Here is a 25,061-nt window from a genome sequence, read left to right as displayed (position 1 = left end):
TTAATGTCAACATAGTAGTTTTCTATGGCATCTTACAGAAGAACAATAGAAAGATCAAGTTGGTATGGACGTATCGTTGAGTACTTTTACTAGAGAGGTTAAAGGGAGATAATCCTAAGTGTCTAGTATATGCAGCTAACCTCAAAAACATAAGATATTAAGTTTGGAAGAAGTTATGCAAGTTTCAATGAAGACTATTCTGAGATAGAGTTTACAAAAGCATTTTCTAGTAAACTAGTTATATCTCTTAGTAGATTTATTATTCTAAGACACCAAAGTTTAGTATGTGTAGAAGACATGTTCCAAATTTTGTGGCTAAGCTCACTTGTCATAATATTACACGTACAGAGAGTTATTCAAGTTACAAGGCAAAAGATTAATGTTATTGCTAAGGGTAACATGTTCTTAATGAGGTCCTATAATAATTAAATAAGAAGGTCTAAAATTTGACTCAACGAATTATTTTATGGATTTAGTATAAAGGAAGGAAATTTTCCTTTATCATGCATGGATGTAAGTGAATTATTGTAAGCAACACAAAGGGTGGAATGTGAAGATAAGCTAACCAGAGAAAAGTTTGAGAGAATTTTGTTGCTAAGGTTTTATTTGATGATCCAAAGTTTATTATTTGGATCCAAGGTTATGAAATGGTTTACAAGGTCTAACAATGATTGTTTTAGTTGATAGGATAGAGGAAAAAAGTTAAAGTATACTATAGATGATTATTCTACAAGCCATAGTTGTGAGATTAGTTGGACAGTGAGTTCAGTGGTCTTGCCCTAGAAGTTGTTTGGACAATGGGTCTTTTTTGTCTTCCACAACTCCTAACAAGGTTGTCACAACTCCTAATAGATTTGAAATCTCCTAATAGGGATTCAAATTCTCCTAATAGGGACTCATATTAGAAATTACTACAGGTATTAGATCTCAATTAGGAACTAAGGAATATGATAAGGTCATCTAGAAGATATTGAAGAACTTAATGCTACCATTTAAGCAAGTAGTTCAAATAATAAAATTGTTGATCACTTGCACCAAAGATTTCACAAAGGATACACTACTTGGGAGACTTCAAGTAATTGAGAAAGAGCTTAGACAATCCAAAGAATTGACCAGAACAGAAATAACTTTCAATGCCCTAAATATTTGACCTAGTTTATCAAGGAGCACAAGTGCTAGAGGATACTTTGCTAGTAGTAGAAGGTCTAATGAAGACAAAAATATAGAAGAAGGACTCACCCTTTTAGTAAGAAGAGAAAAGGATGTTAAGAAAAAAATTAAATGTTGGACTTGTAAAGTGTCCTAAAAGAGAGAAAAAATATAAAGGAAAGTTCAAACCTAGAAGAGATAGAGAGTGTTTGTATGCAAATGAAGAAGATGGTTTTGATGAACAAGCAATAAGTGTTGGTGATGATGAATTATGATTCGTAGCAATCAAAGAAGAAAGTCCAGAGAAAATGGCTTTATATCATAGGTGAAAAACAAATCTAATTGGATAATTGACAATGGTTGTTCACATCATATGACTAGTGATATGAACAAGTTTGTTGACTTCAAAAGTCACAATGGAGGCATTGTCATAGTTGGAAACAGTGCAGTGTGCCATGTTAAAGATATTGGATCTATAAATCTTGATGGTAAGATTAACACTAAGGATGTATATTTTGTTGATGGTTTGAAACACATTCTTCTTAGTGTTGGAAAACTAGTGGATAAAGGTTATCAGTTATAATTCATAGAGAAGACATGAATTATTAGAGACAAAGATGGAAAGGTAATTGGAATAGGAACTAGATAATATATTTCAGCTTAATCCAATTGAAATGACATGTTCTGTTGCTAAGGTAGATAACAATTGGTTATGGAATAAGAGATTTTGTCATATAAACTTTGATAGCATTGTTAAAACTAGTAGTATGGTTGCAGTTAGAGATTCTCTTAAGATTGTTAAGCCTACTAATACAATTTGCAAGGAGTGTGTATTGGCAAAACATACCAAAACTTCTTTTCCTAGCAAGAAGTTTATTACTACAACTAAATTGGAGATTGTACATATAGATCTTAGTGGTCCTATGAATACTAAAGGATTCTATAGTTAAAGGTACTTCATGATTTTAGTTGATGATTTTTCTAAAATGATGTGGATTGCATTCCTTAAAGAAAAATCTAAGGCATTGATAAGTTCAAGATATTCAGAAATAAAGTTAAGAATGAATCAGGTATGAAGATTAAATTTTTAATATTAGATAGAGGAGGATATTTTACTTCAAATTATTTTAACATCTTTTGTAAAGCTAATGGAATCAAAAGGTAGTTATCATCTCTGAGAACCCCTGAACAAAATGGCATTGCTAAGAGAAGAACCAGGTTAGTAATAGAAGCGGCAAGAGCTATGTTATTTGAGAATGATGTATCCAAGATGTTTTGGAGAGAAGCTATGAATACAATAGTCTACACTATGAATAGAGTGCAAGTTAGGGAAGACACAAACAAGACCCCCTTATGAACTGTGGTTTGATCACCCATCTACAGTTAAGTATTTTAGAATTTTTTGTAGCAAATTTTATATCAAAAGAGGAAATGATGTTGGTAAATTTGATGCTAGAAGTGATGAAGGTATGTTTCTTGGTTATTCATTGAAAATAAGAGCTTATAGATGTTATAATATTAGCACTAAGACTATTGTTGAGAGTGCAAATGTAAGAGTTGATGAGAAATTTAGGATATAAGAAAGAGTAGTTGATTACAATTATGATGATGAGAATGTTGTTACTAAACCAAGGAATGATGAAGTATTCTTGAGACAAACAATCATTTGTAGAATGAAGGAGAGCAGAGGCATGAAAAAATCTTGGAACCTTCAACAAAGCTAAGAGATGAGATAACAACTTCTACTTCTAGTAAGATTATGAAAAAGAATCATTCACTAGAGCTGATCATCAAAAGTAGAGATAAAGGTCTGATGACAAGAAGCAAAATCAATGAAGAACTATGTTTGATATCTCAAGTTGAACCAAAGATTGCATATGAAGTATTTTAAGATGACTATTGAAAGCAAGCTATGCAAGAAGAATTGGACTAGATAGTGAAAAATGAGATATGGGAATTGGTCCCTAGACTAGCAGACAAGAATGTGATAGGAACAAAATGGTTATTCAAGAACAAGATGAATGAACAAGGTGAAATTGTAAGGAACAAAGCAAGATTGGTATGTAAAGATTACTCATAGCAAGAAGGAATAGACTATGATGAAACATATGCTTTGTGGTAAGAATAGAAGTTGTAAGGTTATTCCTAGCCTATGTAGAACATAAGAAATTCAAAGTGTATCAAATGGATGTCAAGTCAGCTTTTCTAAAAGGAGAACTTGAAAAATAGGTATACATAGAATAACCTAAAGGTTTTCCTTTAGTAGATGACAAGGATATAATTTTTTGATTGAAGAAAGCATTGTATGGCTTGAAGCAAGCACCCAGAACTTGGTAGGCAAGGTTGGACAAGCATTTGACAAAGCTTGGATTTAGCAAAGGTATGGTAGCCAATAATCTATACTAGAAAGAAATATATGATGGACTGATTATTTTGGTAATATTTTTGGATGATATCATATTTGGAAGAGATGATGATGAAAATGACAAGTTTGTAGAAGAAATGAAGAAGAAATTTGAAATGAGTATGATAGGAGAGATGAAATACTTCCTAAGATTACAAATTGTACATAACAAAGATGGAATCTTTATTTCATAGACTAATTATTTGAAAGATCTATTAAAAAGGTTTGGTTTCGAAACATGTAAACCAGTTGGAACACCTATGGTAACTAGACACAAGTTATCTTCAAAGGATGAGACACCTACTATTGAATAGAAGAAGTATAGATCTATGATTAGAGGGTTGCAATATATGACTCACACAAGGCTGGATATAGCAAATGCAGTTGGAATTGTTGCAATATTTTAAGTTGATTCCAGAGAATCACATTATGTAGAAATTAAAAGGATATTTACATACCTTAAAGGAACACTAGAGTTTAGATTGTGGTATGACAGATCTAATGATTTCACTTTATATGATTATACTAATTCTGATTGGGCAGGTAGTATGGATGATAGAAAAAACACTAGTGGTGGAGCCTTCTTTCTTGGAGGAAGATTGGTTTCTCGATTAAGAAAGAAGTAAGATTGTATCTCACAAAGTGAGGCAGAAGAGGAATATGTTGTAGCATCAAACAATTGTAATCAAGTTGTTTTGATGAAGAAGATGCTAAAGGATATAAGGATAAAATTCAATTAACATATTATCATAAATTGTGATAACACAAGTACACTAAATATGTCAAAGAACCCAATGTTGCATTCTAAGACTAAGAACATTTCTATCAAGTATCACATGTTGAGAAAGAAAGTTGCAAAAAGGAAATCAAATTGTAGTATGTAAGCACCAAAGAGTAGATTGCAAATATTTTCACTAAGCCTCATCCCAAAGAGACTTTTGAGTATTTGTGAGGTATGCTAGGGTTTATGCCCCTTCCTACATTTGAATAGATGATGTAAGAGTACATCAATCAAGTGTAACAAAGCACTATTATTTATTTGGACTAAATGCTAATGCTTTATGTATGGGGGAGTATCTATGATGGATAGAGTCATTTATGAATCTCATTGAATGTTACTTTGAATAGTTTCTTTGGATACTTGAGCTAGATAGCTATTCCAAAGATTGATGGTTGCTAAAACCTTTAACATTGATGTCAACAGGGGAGAGATTACAGCTTGAAAAATAGTTTGATATAGAGAACATTGAAGGGAGAGATCATAGCATAATATAGTGCACATTGAGGTATATCAATAGGGGAGAATGATTAATGATGAGGATTTGAAAAGAAAGGTTAATAGTCTTTTACAATTGATTTTTTTGGAACTAGATGTTTTTCATCTATGTTGCCATCAATTCCAAAGGGGGAGATTGTTGGAAGCATGAATCCTGATGATAATTCTATGGGGGAGTATTGTAGAAACATGATTAGATTATTATAATGATGATATGTTACATTCATGATTGTGTTTTTCATTGATGTCAACATAGAAGCTTTATGTTGTATTTGAATAACAAAAAGATCAAGTTGGCACAGATAGATCATTAAGTACTTTCACTAGTGAGGTTAAATGGAGGTAATACTAAGTGTCAAGTATATGCAGCTAACTTTAGAAGCATAAGATATCAAGTTTGGAAGAAATTAATGCAAGTTTCAATGAAGATTGTTATGAGATAGAGTTTATAGAAGCATGTTTTGGTAAACTTTTTATATCTCTTAGCATATTTTTTATTCTAAGAAGCCAAATTTAAAGATGTGTAGAAGAAAAGTTGAAGATGATGTGGCTAAGCTTGGTCATCATAATGTTAGATGTTTGAAATGTGAGGCCTTGCCCTGACCCATCCTAGCATTGATGATACATTATTATTTTGATACTCATGACTCGATATGTCAAAACATTGTTTGATGCACTAAACATTATTATTTTATTTTACGATGTGTGATGCTTTACTTCAGTTATTTAATTTTATCATTTAATGTTTTATGAACATGTATAATGATGAAGTAAATGAATGCAAAACTAACACATTGATTATACAATTCTAATGGTCAGAAATATGAGTAGAATTAGATAAACAATTGATTATTAGAAAATGGATGCTTTAATTTGTATGATTTTTTTGATACATAATTTACATAATGCATGTGATTTCTTGATCTACTGATGTGTGCAATGAGTGTACAGGAAATTTAGCAGGGAAAACCCATTGGAAAGATGGAACTAAACCACTTGTTAATTTTGTGCTATCTTGCATTGTCTTCTTTGGAAGGTTGTTAATTGGTCTTAAAATTCTCCTAGGTTTGGTTGGGTTCTATTAAGTCATTAAGGCCTAAACACATTAAATTTAAGTACTCTAGGGGTAAGGGTGTGGGTGAGGAGTACTTTCTACCCCTTTAGCCTCCTTAGTTGACTTTTAAGGCCACTCAAAAATCTTACTTTTGGTTGATTTCAAAAATTGATTATCTTTTTAATTAAGTTGGACTCAAAACTCCATATTGAGCTTACTTGAAGCCTAGTTGAGTTAAGGATCATACCTAGGGGCATTTTGAAGTAGTTTTGGGGTGGTTACCCAATCTCTAGTTTTGGAGAAAGTTTGAAGATTGAAGGAACAAACGGAAAAGCTCTTCTCAACCCACCATTTTTCCATTACTCTTTTGGTGAAGGTAGGAGTTCTCCACTTCTTTGAATTTTTTTCTTCATTTGTTCATGCTTGAATCTTGCTTGAATCATGCATAAGGCATTGTGTTGTTTTTGTAGTGCTTTCTTGTGTGTTGGGGTTGATTGGGACGGATCTTAACTTGTTTTCTTTGATGTTATTTTCATGCTTGCCTTGATGTTTTTTGTTTTGAAGAATTTCATGGGGATTCTTTTGGCATCAATCACCCTTGGATAGGGAAGAAGTGGACATGTTTGGGGGAAGGACCTTAGTTGAACCTCAATAGTGTAGAGTCTCCTCTCATGGTGAGAGGAGGGAAAGAGGGTAGAATGTATGGGCCCTTACTTGTCATCCCATACCTTGTATGAAAGTTTGAATTGTTGAAGAAGGGAAGGAATGAATACCCTTGTTGAATTGGCCCCAAAAGGGCATTTGTAGAAGAATGGAATTTCTTGAATTATTAGCTCTAAAAAGGCTATGTTATGGTATGGTGATTGACATCTCCTATTGACAAAATTTACCTCCCCCCTATTTTGGTTCATTGTTGAACCTATTGTGCAAAATTGGGTTGGGAATGCATGCTTGAACTGCTCATCTTATTGTTTTGTTTTACCTCCATGCTAGTTCTTGTCTCTCCCATGATTTCCTTGATGCATTGAAGACTTTGGTAAATTTCTCTTGTGAAAGCCCTAGAAGAGAATTCAATTGAATTGTAATATTTGTAAAAATGTATTTCAAATTTTGATGTATTGGCAAAGACATCAGATTTTCTTACTGGTTCTTTCCTGATGGAGCTTTGAACTAGGATGAATAATAGAGAAAGGAAAAGATTATGAAAATCTCCTTGTATTGCTCTTATGTGATTTCAAATTATGCATAGGTATGTGAGAAAATAGCTCAATAGATAATGTATTTGGATTATGAATTCTCAAGCTTTCAATCATGTTAAGGAAAAGAAATTGAATATGTGAAGTTCCAATTCAATGTGTTTTTGTATTAAGAGGAAACGAATAATCCCACTTTGTGGAAAACAAACTTTGGCTCTCTCCTTGTTAAAATATATAATTGAAAAAATCAAATTTGAATAAGAAATTATGCATCACCTTAAATTCTAAATAAAAGGGACATATATCCTTGTCATATGATGATTGATAAAACATAAAATTTTAGAAGAGAAAAGAAAATATAACCTTATATACTTCCTTGTATTAATATGCTTGCTAAAAGGGATTAATGTTGTTACTAGGTAGAAATCACTCCTTGTTAATATATATATATATATATATAGCAAAGTAAAAACATTGCCAACACTTAGACAAAAATTGGCTTCAAAGAAAAAAAAGTGCATTCCCAGGAGTAAAAACCTCTTGGTTTTTGTATGGAGAACAAATTAAAATTCTCCCCCTTGTGATAGAGAATCTTGAAGAATATTTATTATCTTTAAAAGAAATATATAACTTGCTTTCAATATCTAAGTAAACAAATAAATGAATAAATCTATATAAAAACATAAATCTAATATCTTTTCTTACCCACTTTACTTTATGCATTTAACTCCCTATCCCCTTGGTGCTAGCTTTTGGAAGACTATGAAAGAAGTTTAAACTAAGTCATTACACATGTTTTGGGGGTGACATCACCCACCTTTTTCCTCTTCTTTTTCTGCACATGACATCATTTGTTTGGAGGAGATTCAAGTTTGATGGGATTTGAAATAAATAAAGATTGTTTACTTTTAAAAAGAAACTTGGTCCTTCTTCCCTTGAGTGCCAACCTAGGAATGCTCATGCAAGGCAAGAAGGTGGGGACAAGACTGACATGCATACAGTCTTGGGGTAGCACGCAACATGGGTAAGCGCATTAGTTTTGTAAGGAGATGTTAAGTGTGGAGGGGGTTCATGGTTATGTGGGATAGACTTTATATGTTTTAGCATATTTTTATTATTATTTGAGTTTTGTTAAATGTGGGTAGTATTAAATTAAGTTTAGTTTATGTATTATGTTAATTTTTTAAAATTTAAATTAGTTTAAGATTTAGGTTAGTATTAATGCTAGGTTAGTATTGATGTTAGGATATTTAGTATTTATTTTAGATTATAGTGTACTTTATTTTAAATATAATACTATTATTATTATTATTATTACTTTAGAATAGATCTTAATTCAAAACAAATTGATATTAGAATAAGTTCTTAATAAAGTTTGTATAAATTTTGTGATAGACGTTATCTTATTATCAAGTTCATTATCAACTGATTAGACTTGTATTTTTTTTTTTAAATGTTTTTCTTTCAATAAGTGAACTTCTAATATTTATTTATATTGTCTAAATAGATTAATAAATGATCAAAGATAATAGGACTTAAATTATGGTAAATTATGGTTTTACTATTGTTCTAGAGATGTAATATTTAAAGTGTAATTGAAATTTGTAAAATATGTAGTCTTTTAATTATTTGAAATTTTTTATTTTAAACCTGAGTGGTAAACTTAAGATGTTATGTAGAGAACCTATACTTTAACTATGAACACAAATATATCAAACTTAGAGTATGTTAATTTTTTTACAAAAAAAAAAATTGTGTGTTTTTGCCTCGAGATTTGGGCATGACAAGAAAGTTATTCAAGTTACAAGGCAAAAGATTAATGTTATTTCTAAGTGTAACATGTTCTTAATGAGGTCGTATAATAATTAATTGAGAATGTGTAGCAGTTGACTCAAGGAATTAATTTATATATTTGGTATAAATGAAGGACATTTTCCTTTATCATTTAAAGATGTAAGTGAATGATTGTAAGTAGCACAAAGAGCAGAATGTGAAGATAAGCTAAGTATAGTGAAGTTGGAGAGAACTTCATTGTCAAGATTTTATTTGATGATCCAAATTTTATTATTTGGATCCAAGGTTTGTGACCTGGTCTACAAGGTCTGATAGTGACTGGTCCATTTGACAAGAGAGAGGAAAGAAGTTAAAGTACAATACATACAATTATTCTACAAGGAATAGATGAAAGATTGGTTGGATAGTGAGTTCAGTGGTCTTGCCCTAGAAACTATTTGGATAGTGGGTCTTTCTATCTTCCATAACTCTTAACAGGGTTGGCACAACTTCTAATAGGGTTGGAATCTCCTAACAAGGATTCAAAGTCTCCTAGCAGGGACCCATATGTACTAAATGTTGTAATAGACTCCTAACAGGGTCCATCCTAAAAAAAGTAATATGTATATTAGTACATCATTTTTTGGGCATCATTCCCATTGGGGTTTTCCCTTTGATCAATGGTTTCCCTAGCTAGCATATCTAGTGTAATTGTGTATGTGCATCTTAGTATGGTTGTAATTTACTTTGGTTGAATGATAAAGATTATTTAAGGTTGATAAATGTTTTAATTATTGGATAATTGATTCACCCCCCCCCCCCCCCCCACTCTTTGTTATCTTGGTGGGCTATTGTTTCTAACAAAATGTACTTCCTTTCTCTATCTTTGTCCTCTCAACTAGACTTCTCCTTCAGATCTTAAAACCAAATCTCAAATCTTACATCCACTAATCCATTGGATCACTTACACACATTTAGTAAGCACTCTAATCATTTTTTCAATTTGCACTTTTTTCACACACACTGACAGGACTCAAAATTGCATTCACATTTTGAGTACCATTCCAAACTTTTGAGTACATTTGAGCCCTATAAGCACATTTCTTGCATATGTACCCGACTATCCTTTTAAGGTTTAAGAGGTGTTTTATGTTTCTAACACCTTGGATTCAACCTATCCATGCATCCTATAACAATAAAGTGTTATTCTATGAAGTTTTTTTTTGAGCAATGTTCAATTCTACATTTTTACCCATGTGTCAAACAGCAATAGGAAGCCTACTTTACATTTGAATATCTTGTACCTGATAATGTTTCATGACTTTCTCCTTTGGTATTATTTATTACACATATCAAAGAGCCTATGTTTCAATTTTCAAGTCATTTCAATATGTTTTGACTAGATTTTGAATCCCTCAAAGTTGGTTGCTTATCTCTGTCATACTGATGCAGATTTAAAAGGAAATTTCATTCTAGAGGTCAAATGCTTTCTATGTTCCAGATTTGAGGCTATAATGAATCCATTTGATTAGTTTTCAAATGTGATTCCAAATGCAATTTATAACTTTTTATTGGTGTCATGAAATGTAGATTGATTAGTACCCCTATTTGGGACATTGTAACTCTAAATCCATAATATATAAGATAAAATGGTCTACACCAATACAGTCTACTCCAAAAATTCTTCAAGTGTACTAGTTTTTGAGTCTTGACCAATCCATCTGCATACTTTACCAGGTCCATTCCACTTGCAAAAATCACAGTTTTGTTGATGTTCAATGTTCTGCAATTCTAAGTACCTAACTTTATACACTTGCCAAATTTTTTATGAGCCCAAATCATAGATCCAATTTCTCCTTAGAGAAATGAACTAATTCCCTAGTTTTCAAGCCCTCAAGTATCTATTTGCCTAGTTTTGAAGCCAAAGCCAAATGCACTTTCCTAATTTCTAACTTGTTTATTTACAGGTAGTTTTGACTAGGAAACTTTGAATGTCAATATATTTTGACTAGGTGATCATCATTTGACAAGATTTGAGAAGGTGAAAGAATGAGAAATAGAGTATCAACATGTCATCTTTCAAAACCCTATTATCTATTTATGTCCATTTTCAAAGCCAGCTTTCAGGCCTCTCAACACAAAATTGACAGTTTGCAAATAAGTGGTAAAATGAGTTCTAAGTAATTTTTCAGCAATAGAATTTGATTTCAATTAGTATGATGGGTTCAATAGGCTAGTTGAGACTTTAGGTGTTTTAGTTCAAAATTTTTTTTAGCCAGACCCACTTTGGGGCTCGACTACTTTTCATCTAATTGCAAAGTTGTACTTATGAAGTAAGATACCTTAGGAGATTAAAATGGTTTTGACATTTTTTATTCTTGTGAACTTGGGATAATCAAAATAGTATTGGCGCATATCATTGGAGGATGGAGTTACTCCCTAGTCAGAGTTTACACCATTCATATTGGGATTAATGATATATAGTGATTTCTATTGGAATTGTTTATAAAGAAGACAATAATCTCTTGGAAGGAGAAATTTTACTTGGAAGGAGAAATTTTACTCTAACAAAGGTTCTTAACATCCAAAGATTGAGTGTAAAATAAAGATCTGGATAACAATTTAAAGAGGATTGTCTTCCTTGTATAAATGATGGGCCAAACAAGAATGCCAATTTTTGCCACCATAAGTTTGAAATGAATCTTTCCAACATCCATTATGTGATTATGAAGAGTAAACAATGATTTTCATGTGTGGCATAGTGAATTATATAAGGGTGCACTATTTCTATCAACTTGCCACCATCACTCCTTATGCCATGGTTTTTTCTTCATCATCAACAATAGTTTAAGACAAGATGACAATGGCCATGGCATTGAAGTAGAGGAGACACCATCATAATAGAGCATGGAGGACACTCATGGCATCAAGGAAAAAAAGTCAATTAGGGGAACAGTCCATGTGTTTTATGAGCAAGGTCAATAGTAGAGAGCACCCATGTTGGAGAAGCAAGGTTTACATGCATGAAAGGGAAGAAAGTATTGCAAAGGGAGAAGGATAGGACAACCCATGCCTAAAATAATTAAAGAACAGAGCCCACAACATCTAAAAAATCTCACAACATTCATGTAGACCATAGGGGGAACTCCACCCATCTCCACACAGGAAAAGAACATGAGAAATCCTGCAAGCATGAGAAAACATTGATAGTAGATTAGCTTATGACATCAAGGTGCACATCCACAAGAGTGCAACACCACATGAGGAGGCAAGGAATGTAGCATGGTGGCCAAGATGAAGTGTTGAGCATCCATGCCATAAGAAGGAGGATCCACACCAATAAAGAGTTGAGTCTGCATTTTTCTATGTTAAAAGTTTTGCGTTTGATGGTTTGGATGTGCAAAATCCACTATATTTTTTCTTTTTTTTTTAAACGACCTTTTCTTGGTAATCCTAAATCGCTTGTATGGGGAGGTATTTTTGTATTTTAATATGGAGGTCCACATGTTTTAGGTTTCTTGAAAAGCATGAGTCTTTGAGGACTCATAGCTCATCTATGGAGGGGCCCACTACAAGCAGTATGGTCAATGAAATTTTGACCTAGACCAAAAGGTCAAAGTGACATATCAAATGAAAGCATTTCATGGGATCATAAATCCTAATGGGGAGGAGATTTGATACTATGATGGTTGTAAGATTAGGGATCTAAGATAGAAGTTTTATGATGCCACAAAATTGAGAGGTTTGGTTGGGAAACTAGAGGGGCAATAAAGAGAGGCTAAGTTATTACACCAAACAAGATTATCTTACACCAAATTGGATTTCATAGGATCAAAAGACTAAAGATTGAGTATTAAGATGTTATGAAAATTGGAGTTTTTGTTGCTATGAGATTGTGGAGGTAGAGTGTTAAAACCTATAATGCTATGATTTAAAATTTCAAATGACTGTATGAAATTATGTGGGACCCACCCAGATGGTGATAACATATCAAAATCCAACACATGGCATATTGTGGATTCGAGAGATAAGGTGAGAAATAAAAAATTTTAAGTTTAGAGGTTTTTTTTAATGCTTCAAAATTTCAAATGTTGATGTTTTAAATAAATTTAATGATTTTATATAGTTTTGACTATATGGTCATTCAATTTTTTCCATTTATTTGCTTTGTTCATGGCCTAGGGCCTAAAACTTCAAATCTACTCTAGAGGTATTATTTTTACCTAAAATATGTAGTGTAATATGCTACTAGAACTAGGAGAAGATGTACTTTTCATTTCTAGGGTCAAATTTTGTACAGGTCTCAAGGAGCAGAAGCTATAGGAGGTTTTGTGATTTTGGGACATCCTCATTGCAAATGCAATTTTTATGTTTTCTAACTGAGTAATTTCAGTTTTGGGTGATATTTGGATAATATTTTATTCATTGACTACTTTAAAGGGAGAATTGAATGTTAAATGACCAGTTGCAAGAGATAAAGTTTTGTCAATAAGATACAATTGAATTTTCATGGCAAAGGCAGAACAAGACAAAGCAAGATCAGATTTGAAGGTCCAGTATATATTATGACATGTATCTAATATTCCTTCAAGAGATTTTTTCTTATCACTTTTTAGGGGATACATCAAATATTTCAACATCAATTAATGAATTTTGATTACTGGTAGATGAAGTAAGATTAGTTTCAAAATCATTAGAGAAATGAAGAATTTTAGTAGGACACATATGAAATTTAGAATCTAATCTTGGGGCCTTTTCTCCTCTTTATATTCTTCTTCATTTCTCATTATATGGGTTCCAAGTTTGAGATTTTCTCATTGTTGTGAGACCAATAGGGTTCTAGTTCTGGATAATTTTCCTAGTTGTTGTGATACCATTCCTCAGTATTCCTCTACTATGAGTAGAAGTTGTTGTATTTCTCTGAATCATTTTAACTTATATAGTCATCCTTCATGTATTTGTTGAGTTTTGGCATACAGATGATGTATTGATTTCAAGGATTTCAATATATAGGTTTTCTTGACAGTTTCATTCTGAAGTTTATCTCCTTTTCTGAGGGGTTTGTAGTTTTCTATTGATATATGCCCAAAGTGCATATTGTCCAGTTGCATCTTTTTTTAAAGTTGTATGCCATTGTGTGTCTTGTTGTTGGGTCAAGGACCTAGGTAATTTACTTGATATTGCATTGACAAAGCTATAGGGATCATAGGAGGATTTGATAAATGCAAACTTCATTTTAAGATTGATGTCTATTTGCAAGCTAGATAGATAGATCAAAGGTCTGGATATATAAGTATATTTTAGGTATCCATGTATATGTTTTGACTTTCTGAATGCCCAATGGATAGGGACTGATTAGCTTGGAGATTACATGTTTTCATTATTGCATACCTAGGTTATAATGATTCAATCATTAATTGAATATATTTTCCCTTTTGGTTTAAGAGTTGAAAGAGTTACCCTCATTTGGTTTATCAAGTTCATGTGTCTTGTTATTAACTATTTCATGTGCATGAATGCTTACATAAACATAGATGATTAAGGGGTTTTATCTATTATCTAGATTTAGTTATATGCTTTTACACTGGTACCATATAAAGAATCTAAGGTCCACCCGCCTAGGTCTTGTAGAGCCTAAAGATAAAGAAGGAGAGTTAAATAGCCTTATAGTTGGCCCTAGTGTTTGGATAGGTGCATTGACAATGGGAGTTAGCTACCCATAGGTATAAATGTTCTTCCACTAGGTTATTCAAAAGTTATTAATTCAGGAGCCAACACACAATATAATCAAGGAAAATATATTTCCTTTATACCATACCTTCATAATAATTCCTTGAGTCATCCTTAAGGCTTTCCCAATTAATTAAAATAAGATAATTAATTAAATTACAATTACAATAGAATTTTCAGCTCATAGTTTATACAAAATGTTACATGTATGATACTAGGGTGTGTGCACTTGCTAACATCATCATTTGACTATCCTCGATCACTACCTAACTTTGCATCACTTCATTACATCTAGGATGTAAGCTAGCCAACAAACATCAGGAACTACTTTCCGAATACTCTGTCTCTAAACTGTTCTTAATAAATTAGGTATAACTTTTGTACGCCATTGATTTAGAATCTGCATACTTAACGATGTCATTAGGACATTGTTTTGTACATGCGCATAACCATGCATGAATAAAACATCAAACTATTATCATACCATAAAGATCTTTGTCTGCTACTCTATTAGCCTTTCCAAAAACAATGTTATGTTGACATCAATGAAAAACTCAGTCTTGAATGCAACATATAAATACTCTCCAATGCTCAGGATACTCCCCCAATGTAGTATCACCAACATTCATGCTAACATAGGATACTCCCCTAATGTAGTATCATCAATATTCATGCTAATAGGAAGACCTTCAAGAAAATACATACCACAGAGATATTTCAAGATCCCACAATGGTTTCTCAATTGGTAACTTGATACAATCATCATACCTATTATAGTCTAGCTAAAAGGATCCTCTAAAAATCTTCCTAAATTGGTGCTCTCATCCAACTCTTTCCATCATGTGAACATAGATCTTTGCTTGGCAAAAAAAATTGATATTCACTGAAATAATTAAGGCACTTGGAATAAGACAATGGTCTTTATTATGGCAAGGGAAACCATCAAGAACATCCATGCATGATTCATACTACAACATCCAAATAAAAATGTATCTTGGAAAAACTTGAAAAACATGCAAATTATTTTGTGACTGTGGGTAATAGATTGGGAATGATGTTCAATAATAAGTATTTTAAACCCTAGTTACAACCATGGTATATTTAATTACATTCTTCTTTAGCATGTGTGATCCCACATGTGTATTCAATCTTGAACAATAATATGTGTATACTAAGAATTCTTAATGACCATAATTACCATAACTTCCTTTAAACATCTTAAATTCCATAATTTTCTATTTGTGAGGAGATTAGTTAGGCACCAAAGTGGGTCCAGCTAAAAAAAATTACATTTAAAACAACTGACTCTTTTGGAAATGCTCTTACTAATATCTAAACTCCTGATGCTAATTAGATTCAAAGTCCATCATTGTTTGAACCTTTAAAACTCATTTTCCATCTTCTTAAAAATCATTACTTTCATGTCAGGAGGCTTCCAAGATGGCCTTAAAAATTGATAGAATCAAATAACTAGGCCGTAAAACCTTGCAAAGTTGTCCTTTGGTGCACACTTCTCTAGTCTACAAAATCTTGCCTTATGAAGATTATTCAGTCAAAAAGATATTGACTGATAAAATTTGCCCATTTCAAACTATTCCTTGAAAACAACCTATTAGGAAGAAATAATGGCCTTTGGATTTGACTTTGAGATAGGTCAAATGTTCACTTGGGGACATAAAATCTAGCACATTGGTTTATTGTCACATGGAAAGTATCAGTTTATGATTTGGACTAACTAGATGGATTTAGAAAGAATACTGGTAAAATGATGATTTTTTCAAATGTGATGTAATTGGATTTGTAAAAAATTTCAAATGGGAACATTGGAAGTATTTTTAGAGTAGAACACAAAGGTATAATCAGTTTTGTCCCATCTATCACAATTTCAAAATTATAACAATTAGAAATAGGAATTACTAAGAGGGGAGGTTGAATCAGTAATCTATAAAATTTAGTCGCCAATTGGATATTATTTGATACTTTAAACCATACATAACAAAGAAGTAATAAATGTTGAATAGTAAAAATAACCATACACAAAGATAACTCATAACACCATATTTTGTTAACTAGGAAAACCCTGGACAAGTGAAAACCCTGGTGGACATGATACCCACTAGAAAATATACTGATATATAAGTTCCTTATTAGAGGATGGACTCTATTAGGATTCAATGAGAAAACTCAATATAGAGAGTCACTGTTAAGAGACTTTGAATCCCTATTACGAGATTCCAACCCTATTAAGAGTTATGCCAACCCTGTTAGGAGTTGTAGTGTCATAGATGCAAGATGAGACCACTACTCAAACATGCACTTCCAATTACAAGAAGAGCTCACTACCCAAACAAGTAATCAAACTTTTGGAATATAGATTCTTTCTCAATTTGATCTCAAATCAAAAAGTAGCTTCACAAACTTCGCATATATCGCTTTCACAAAAGTTTGCATACAATTACTCAACACAATTTCTGCAAGATAGCATACTTGAATTTGCAAGATGTCCTTTGCATAAATACTATGCCTTTAGACAAATTGTTGCTAGGTTGGCTAAGACCACAATACACTTTTCCAACTTAGAGTAAACATCTAGGATTTTGGCCCTAATTGGACAAGTAATTATTTTGTAAACAAAATAAATCATTTCATTTAATTTTGTTTTCCTATTTACTGGAAAAACATGAATATATCTTTTTCATATAGTATATACTAACTTCCAAGGTTATACACATCATCCACAACATATATACTATCTCCATCTAACTTCACTAGTCATTAGCAACAAGTTACAAACAAAACAATACACTGTTGTATACCAAATTCATACTTTGACAATTTCTAAGTACCAAAAGCTAAGTATCTTTATTTCTTAGGCTTCTTGTGGACATGTACATCATGTATTGCCATAAATGACAACAATTACATATCTTTATTAACCAATTGTCAATAATCTCCCTCTTTGGCGTTGATGGTAATAAAATAGGGAAAATTGGCTAAGTATCAAAAACATAAAATAAATAACACATTAACATTACATCTATTACAATTTGTCCATTTTACACATGCTCCCCCTTACAATATGATTCCATACTTTTCTCTTTACCTAATTTACAATTTTCTTATGTACTTCTCCCCCTTTGACATCAATGACAAAGGTTAAAATGTCAAAAATTGTCCATCTACTGTCAAAATCTCTGTAAACATCCACCTTAAACTAATAATATCTTCATGCAATCATCAAATTTTGTTTTTAGACTATCCATAGCTTTTTTCCATGTATCTTTGGCTAATTTAGTAGAGGTGAGAATTGCACATAAGGCATATGATGCAATCTCAACTGCATTAAGGTTAGAATATAAGAAGTTGGAATAAGTGTCCTTGGCCTTGACAAATTCCTCCTACTATTTGTCAACAAAAAATATTTTCAGAGCAATAGACTCACTAAAATCTAATACTCTCTTCAAAAAAATTTCCTTTCAAAGTTCCAAGTTCCTAATATCACTCATAATATTGGCTAATTGTCCTTCAAAATCATCATTTTACAAGTAGGATGTTGTAACTGGCTAGATAGAGCTTTTAGCTCACTCATTTTTCCTCCAATTTGACTGTCAATATCCTTAGTCAGCTTGTGAGATAGAGTACACTTAATGTATAATATAATTCCATTTTGTTGACACTTATAAAGTTCCTTAATACAAGTATCAAGACTTATCAAATCATTCTTAATATTTTGACAAATGGTGCTAAACAAGTTAGCATCATGTGAGATATGTGCCTTAAATTCTGCCACATTCAACAAATTTGTGAATTCTTCATCAAAAGACTTTAGCAATGCATGTGCCCTCTATTCTAGATCTACTTTTGTGTGCTACACTACCAAAGTACTATTTAATATGTCAGTAACCTCCAAGGTATTTTCTAGTGGCTAATATTCAAAATTTAGCTAATTTTAGAAAAAAAATTGCTAGTAATTTGGCTAATAATTAAAGATTTAGTGCAACCTAAATCACCACATTTTTATTAAATTTAGCTCTAAAATATTTTAAATCACTCAATAATTTATTTTATTAAAAATTTAAACTCAAAGATTCGCCACAATATTTGATACATGATTAGATTTGATTAACCTAAATATTATATATGATCAAATAAATTAAAATTAATTCACCAATAATTATCATAATTATTAGTTACTTTATGGATATATCACCAATATTTAGTTTTCACTATTGATTTAAAATATAATATAATTGTCCTTGTAATTTCCATAAGATAAAACATGTTCAATTTTGATTTTTAATATTCCGTGATGATTAGCAAACTTCCTATTATTATTGAGATTCACAAATATTTTCTACTCAAAAATTATGATTCCAAAATAATCACCAATGTAAATAATATTTAAAATAATAAAACTAAGAGATTCACTAATAAAAATAATTAAGATTCACCAATATTTTATATCTTTTTCTAGAGGGGGGTTTCTTAAAGTTTTCCCTAGTCACCTCCATCAAGGTTCTTTATAGGCTTTTCACTATCTTGTTCTTATGAATAAGTTTTGAAAAAGATGAGATCAACTCAATTTGATCATCATTATCAGTTGCCAAGCTATCAAGCGAAAGCGAAGTAGAGCAACTAGAAGGTTTAGTGTCATCTTCCCTTTTCTTCTTTTCAGTTGCATCTTTGACTCTTCTTTCTTCTTTCTCTTTGTTTTCCCTTTTCCTTTATTTCTTTTTCTTTCTTCTCTTCCTCTTCTAATCTCTTCTTAGATCATCTTCTTCTCTTTTCCTTTTCATTTCTTCTTTGGATGCTCTTTTATTTTCGTCCTCTTCTTTTCTTTTCATCTCATCTTCAAGCAATTTATCCTTGGCCTCTTCTATTTTATTTTTCTCTTCTTCTAGTAACCTCTTCTCCTATTCAATTTGTCTCAATTGTTCTTCAATATCCTTGGTATGAGGTTTTTTCTATTTAGAACCTTCAAATGGGTTTGTATCATCAATCTTAATGGTAACATTGGTCTAATCTATCTACATTTGTCACACTCACTGGCACTTCTGAGGTTCTGGGTTTTGGTAAAGATGCTACCTTGGACTCTATCAACATCTAATTTATGGCTACTACAATTTCACTTCTTATCTTTCTCACCCACCACAAATAGAAATGGTCTTACCTTGTTTCTTAAGTAAGGTGCTAGATTGTTTAACAATATCTTGACTTTTTCTTCATCACCAGTCTTGCATATTGTTCTTAACATAGACTTTCAAAGTTCTATGTCCTCTTCTCTAGATTGTGTCTTCTTTTCTATGATTCTATCATAGACCATTTGGTTTATTGTGTCTTCAATATCCTTTAGTTTCAAATTGTTGGCTATAATGTATTTCATAGTAGAGATAGCAAATTGATCTTTCTCAAAATTGTTATACAAATCATAAAATTTGTTCATCTAAACAAAGTTGCCTTCATTAGCAATAGTTGAGTTTATCTTCTCTATCTTCAGCTTCCAAAATTGTTGAGCTTTTCCTACTGACTACTTTGAAGTTGTTACCTTCTCTATATATTTAACTTCCTATTTTTCTTCTTCTTCTTCACTAGACTCAACAATTGTCAACAATGTCTTTTATCTCTTTCCTAGTCTAGTGTCTTGTTGTTCGACCTTTTTAGTCTTTGTGATCACAACTCCCACTAATCTCTTATATTTTCTCTTTGCCTCACTTGGTTGAACATATGATACTATTTTATAAGGGATGCTCTGGTCTGAAGATGTCTTTGCAATAGATAGTAACAAAGGTTGCACATTAAGTATACCTTGCTTTATAGTTTTTCTGACTACTTGTAACTCACTCTCATTCATACTAGCCTCTAATAAGGATTTCTTTATTATAGTTTCTATCTTCTAATGAGATTCCTTCTCCAAGGATGCTTGATGAGCTAATTGGGTAATCTCATCATAAGTTCCAAATCTATATTCAACTTGGTCCTTCTCTAATTTTGATAGTAAATCAATGTATCCAATTGTTATATCATCACTTAATTCATAATCTAAGGGATCAATAAATGTTTCTTGAGGTTCTACTGCTTGAATATAAGTAAAATCTCTATCAACCATAACACAAATATCTTCCTTAAATTTTTCTACAATTGCAGGTGCAATTCTAAATCTTTGCCTCATTTCATTCTGTAATGTTTTCATAGTCAATTTTCCACTATCCAATATCTTATCTACTAGATGTCTTCTACATACATCTATGATTTTCTCCATTGTACACCTCTCATTGCTCATAATCTTTGTGACTAACAAATATAAAAATCTCTTAAGCACATGAAAAAATAAATGATTGATCAATGACTAAAATCTAAACACATCATTATTAGTCTTTTTTTAATCTTCTCTAGGTTCTCAAGAAGTTGCAGTCTTAGAATTTCACCAAAATTAACTTGTTCCTTCTAAACACATATCTTATATGCTACATAAATGAATCTAGCTAACAATTCATCAATCTTTGAACTTACACATATAGAGTAGGCAATAATTCTACTCAAGAATCTTATATCATCTTGTTTAATGGTGTTGATCACCATGGCCTTTTCATTATATACTACCTTTTCGTAGCTCTCAACTTTCTTCTTAACCATTTTCTCACCTATAGGTGCACTACCTTGTTTACAAAGATTAGTTACCTCATGACTAAGATCAGTTGAAATATCAATTACACTATCTTACATCCATAGTTTTCCATCATGTATTCTACTTAGTATGATTTGTGTCCACTCATCTATGTCCAATTCTCAGTAAAAGAAAGATATTTGAAAAAGTCTAGTTCCTTCAAGTGTTGAAATCTAGGTTTCACAATCATATCATGATTAAAGACTAGTTCCATATTCTTATTCATATATTCACTCCCAATAGATTCAAACTTATTGGTAAGATAACTTCCTACATCTTCCAAACATTATACATTATTTAGAGTAATGGATAATGTTGAGTTAGGGTTTACTCCTACAGGTTTTATGGAAATAACCTTCAATTTTGGTCTCTACTTATTCTCAAAATTGTGAACTACTGACATATCCATGATTGTATCAAATATAAACCTTTTATCAAAATAAATTCTGTGGAAAAATGATAACATACTTTTTCCAAAAATAGGGTTTGCTTCAAAATTGCCCTGTTAAGTCACTTCTAAGTGCTCTATGCTTCTAATTTATTTGCAATGACATGGTAATCAAGTCTATACCACATTTATTCCTTTAACTTCAACTTGAATTAATTGTGTATTTTGCAAACACAAAAAGTTTTCAATTGTATTTTGAGATCAAATAACTTCTCAAGATCATCTATATAATCTTTAGATGCCACATAAGGTTTACTATAGCTTCATCTCATCTTGAGAATGCTCTAGAAAAATTTTCTCTATGAAATTCTTAGCAAAAACATAGTTTTCATCTTCTGCTACAGAATTGACTTTCTCTATAATAAAAACAACTCTTAATTTCTTCATAACTAATTTAGATAAGCTCTAAATTAAAAGTGAGATTAGATATAGTCTAAACTTATTTTGATACACCTTTTCACAACTTTGATACCTCTAGTTTGATCTCTAGATGAAGTTTTCAAATTTTGGTGTTGTGAATAAGCTTAATTCAACTTAATTGAATCATACTCAATAACTGACTTCGATCTTCCTATCTCATCATCTTCTATCTTTTGTTTTGAGATGTCTAATCCTTTTACAAATTTCTAATTGAGTTCTTCTCAAAGTTTACTGACTACATTTCTTTGTTCCTCATTGTCTTTCTTAGTTCCAAAGTTCCTCTTATGGTTCTTTCTATCATTTCTAACACTCCTTCCATAAATTTTTTTATTTATGAAGTTTCTTCCATTGTTCCTTCTATTTATAAAGTTTTTGTCTATTCTACAATACTTTGTTGTATGTCTAAAGTTGTTGCATAACTAACATATTGGTGTTCTATTTCTAGGATTATGTTGATCATGAGGTGCATCATAATTATGAGCAATGTGTCCAAAGTTGTTACACTTATAACACATGATTTGTCTTCTGTCTGCATAAGGTCTTCCTTCTCCCAATGTCCTTCCATTGGATCTTCTTCTATATTCAAGATTAGTATTTCTAGACATTTTACTATTTCTTCTATCATTATCATACTTAAATTTCCTACAATCAATTTCTTTATGACCCATACCGTGACAATTATGACGATAAAAGTCCTTACCATGATTAAATGACTTATTTGTACAATCTCTTTTCATATGACCTATTTCATTACATAAAAAACACTTACCTCTAAATTCATACCTAGTTTCCTTAGGAGATTCCACTTGCTTTGTTTCATCCAATATTTCAACTTCCTTGTCTTGTCCAACTTCTTTAGGTTTATTAAAAGATTGAATGGATTCAATCTTATTATTAGAATTGTCTTTTTCTTCCTAATCTGATCTAATCTTAGGTTTCTTTGTAGACATGTTAAATAGATAACTAGGACCAGTCCTATCATAAGCAAGTCACTATATTGACATTGAATCAATAAGCTTTTCTCTACTAGAATAAAGCTTCTCAATTTTTTTCTTGCATTGAGTTAATTCACCTTTTATAATTGTATTGTACTTATGAATTTCTTCATGATCTTCTTTTAATGTTTTAAGCTTAGATGTCTTCTTTGCTAGACTTGCTCTAAGATCTACATTCGTAGTCTTCAAATCAATTTTAATTTTGCTAGGATCACTCCTCAAAGTTAACTTTAGATTCATAATCTTCAATTCATGATTCAAGATCTTGTACTTTATCTTTAACTTTGAATAATCATAATCACTAGTTTCAGATTCAGTAGATTTAGGCTTAGATTTGAGATGTTCAATCTTTTCCTTCAATTGCCCAATGTATACTTTAGAGTCTTCATATATGTCCTTCAACTTATCTCTTTCTTTAGTAAGGAGATCAATTTTTTCAAGTGCCTCTTTAAGGTTCTTCATCAACTATTCCATATCCATAGGGATCTTACTCAAGCTATTAAGACTCTTCTAAGTAACTGTACTCTGATACCAATGATTAGAAATAGAAATTATGGGGGATGGGGGGTGAATCAATAATTTACAAACTTTAGTTGCCAATTGGATATAATTTGATACTTTGAACCATACATAACAAAGTAATAAAGTAATGCTAAATAGTAACAATAACCATACACAAAGATAACTCATGACACCATATTTTGTTGACTAGGGAAACCCTAGCCAAGGGAAAACCTCAATGGGGATGATACCCACTAGATAATATACTAATATATAAGTTCCTTGTTAGAGGATGGACGCTATTAGGAGTCAATGAGAAAATTTAGTATAGAGAGTCCCTATTAGAAGATTCCAGCCTTGTTAAAATTTGTGCCAACCTTGTTAGAAGTTGTAGTATAGTAGATGCAAGATGATCCCATTACCCAAATATGCACTTCCAATTACAAGAAGATCTCATGACCCAAACAAGTAATCAGACTTCTACAATATGGATTCTTTCTCAGTTTGATCTCAAATCACAAAATAGCTTCACAAACTTTGCATATATTGCTTTCACAAAAGTTTACATACAATTGCTCAACAATATTTCTCCAAGATAGCACACTCGAATTCATAAGATGTCCTTTGCATAAATACCATGCCTTTACACAAATTGTCGCTAGGTCAGCTAAGACCACAATACACTTTTCCAACTTAGAGTAAACATCTAGGATGTTGGCCCTAATTGGAAAAGTAATTAATTTGTAAATAAAATAATTCCTTTCCTTTAATTCCACTACCCTATTTACTGGTAAAACATGAATATCACTTGTTTGTATAATCTATATTAACTTTTGAGGTTATACACATTATCAACAACATGTATACTATCTCCATCTAACTTTGCTAGTCATCAGCAACAAGTTACAAACAAAACAATACATTGTTGTAAACTAAATTCATACTTAGACAATTTCTGAGTACCAAAAGCTAAGTATCTTTATTTATGAGGTTTCCTATAAGCATGTACATCATGTATTTCCATAATGATAATAATTACATATCTTCATTAGAAAATTTTCAACAATAACATCCCAAATAGGGCTACTAATCAATTTGCATATGTTGTTACCAATGACACTTCAGAAATTGCACTTGGAATCACATTTGAAAACTAGTCAAATTGATTTTTCATAGGCTCAAATTAGAAATATAATTATTTTTTGGCCCCTAGAATGTGATTCAAAAACAATTTATTCAATAGAGTCAACTATGTCAAAATTAAGACTGGTCAAACAAGGCTTCCCAAAATTATGAGCATGTGCATCAACATAATAACTATTAAGTTGTCATTTTGCATGATGCTTAACAATAGGAATCCTTTCGAACTCCTCTCTTGAAAAGCTAATTTAAGATCAACTCCAAGATTGTGGGTGATCTTGCAATGTATTGGAATTCACTCAATTGAAGAT

This window comes from Cupressus sempervirens, chromosome 9 (genome assembly GCF_028749045.1).
Source record: "Cupressus sempervirens isolate cs-2001-9-10 chromosome 9, ASM2874904v1, whole genome shotgun sequence".
In the NCBI taxonomy this organism is placed as follows: Eukaryota; Viridiplantae; Streptophyta; class Pinopsida; order Cupressales; family Cupressaceae; genus Cupressus; species Cupressus sempervirens.
This window is presented reverse-complemented; position numbering follows the sequence as displayed.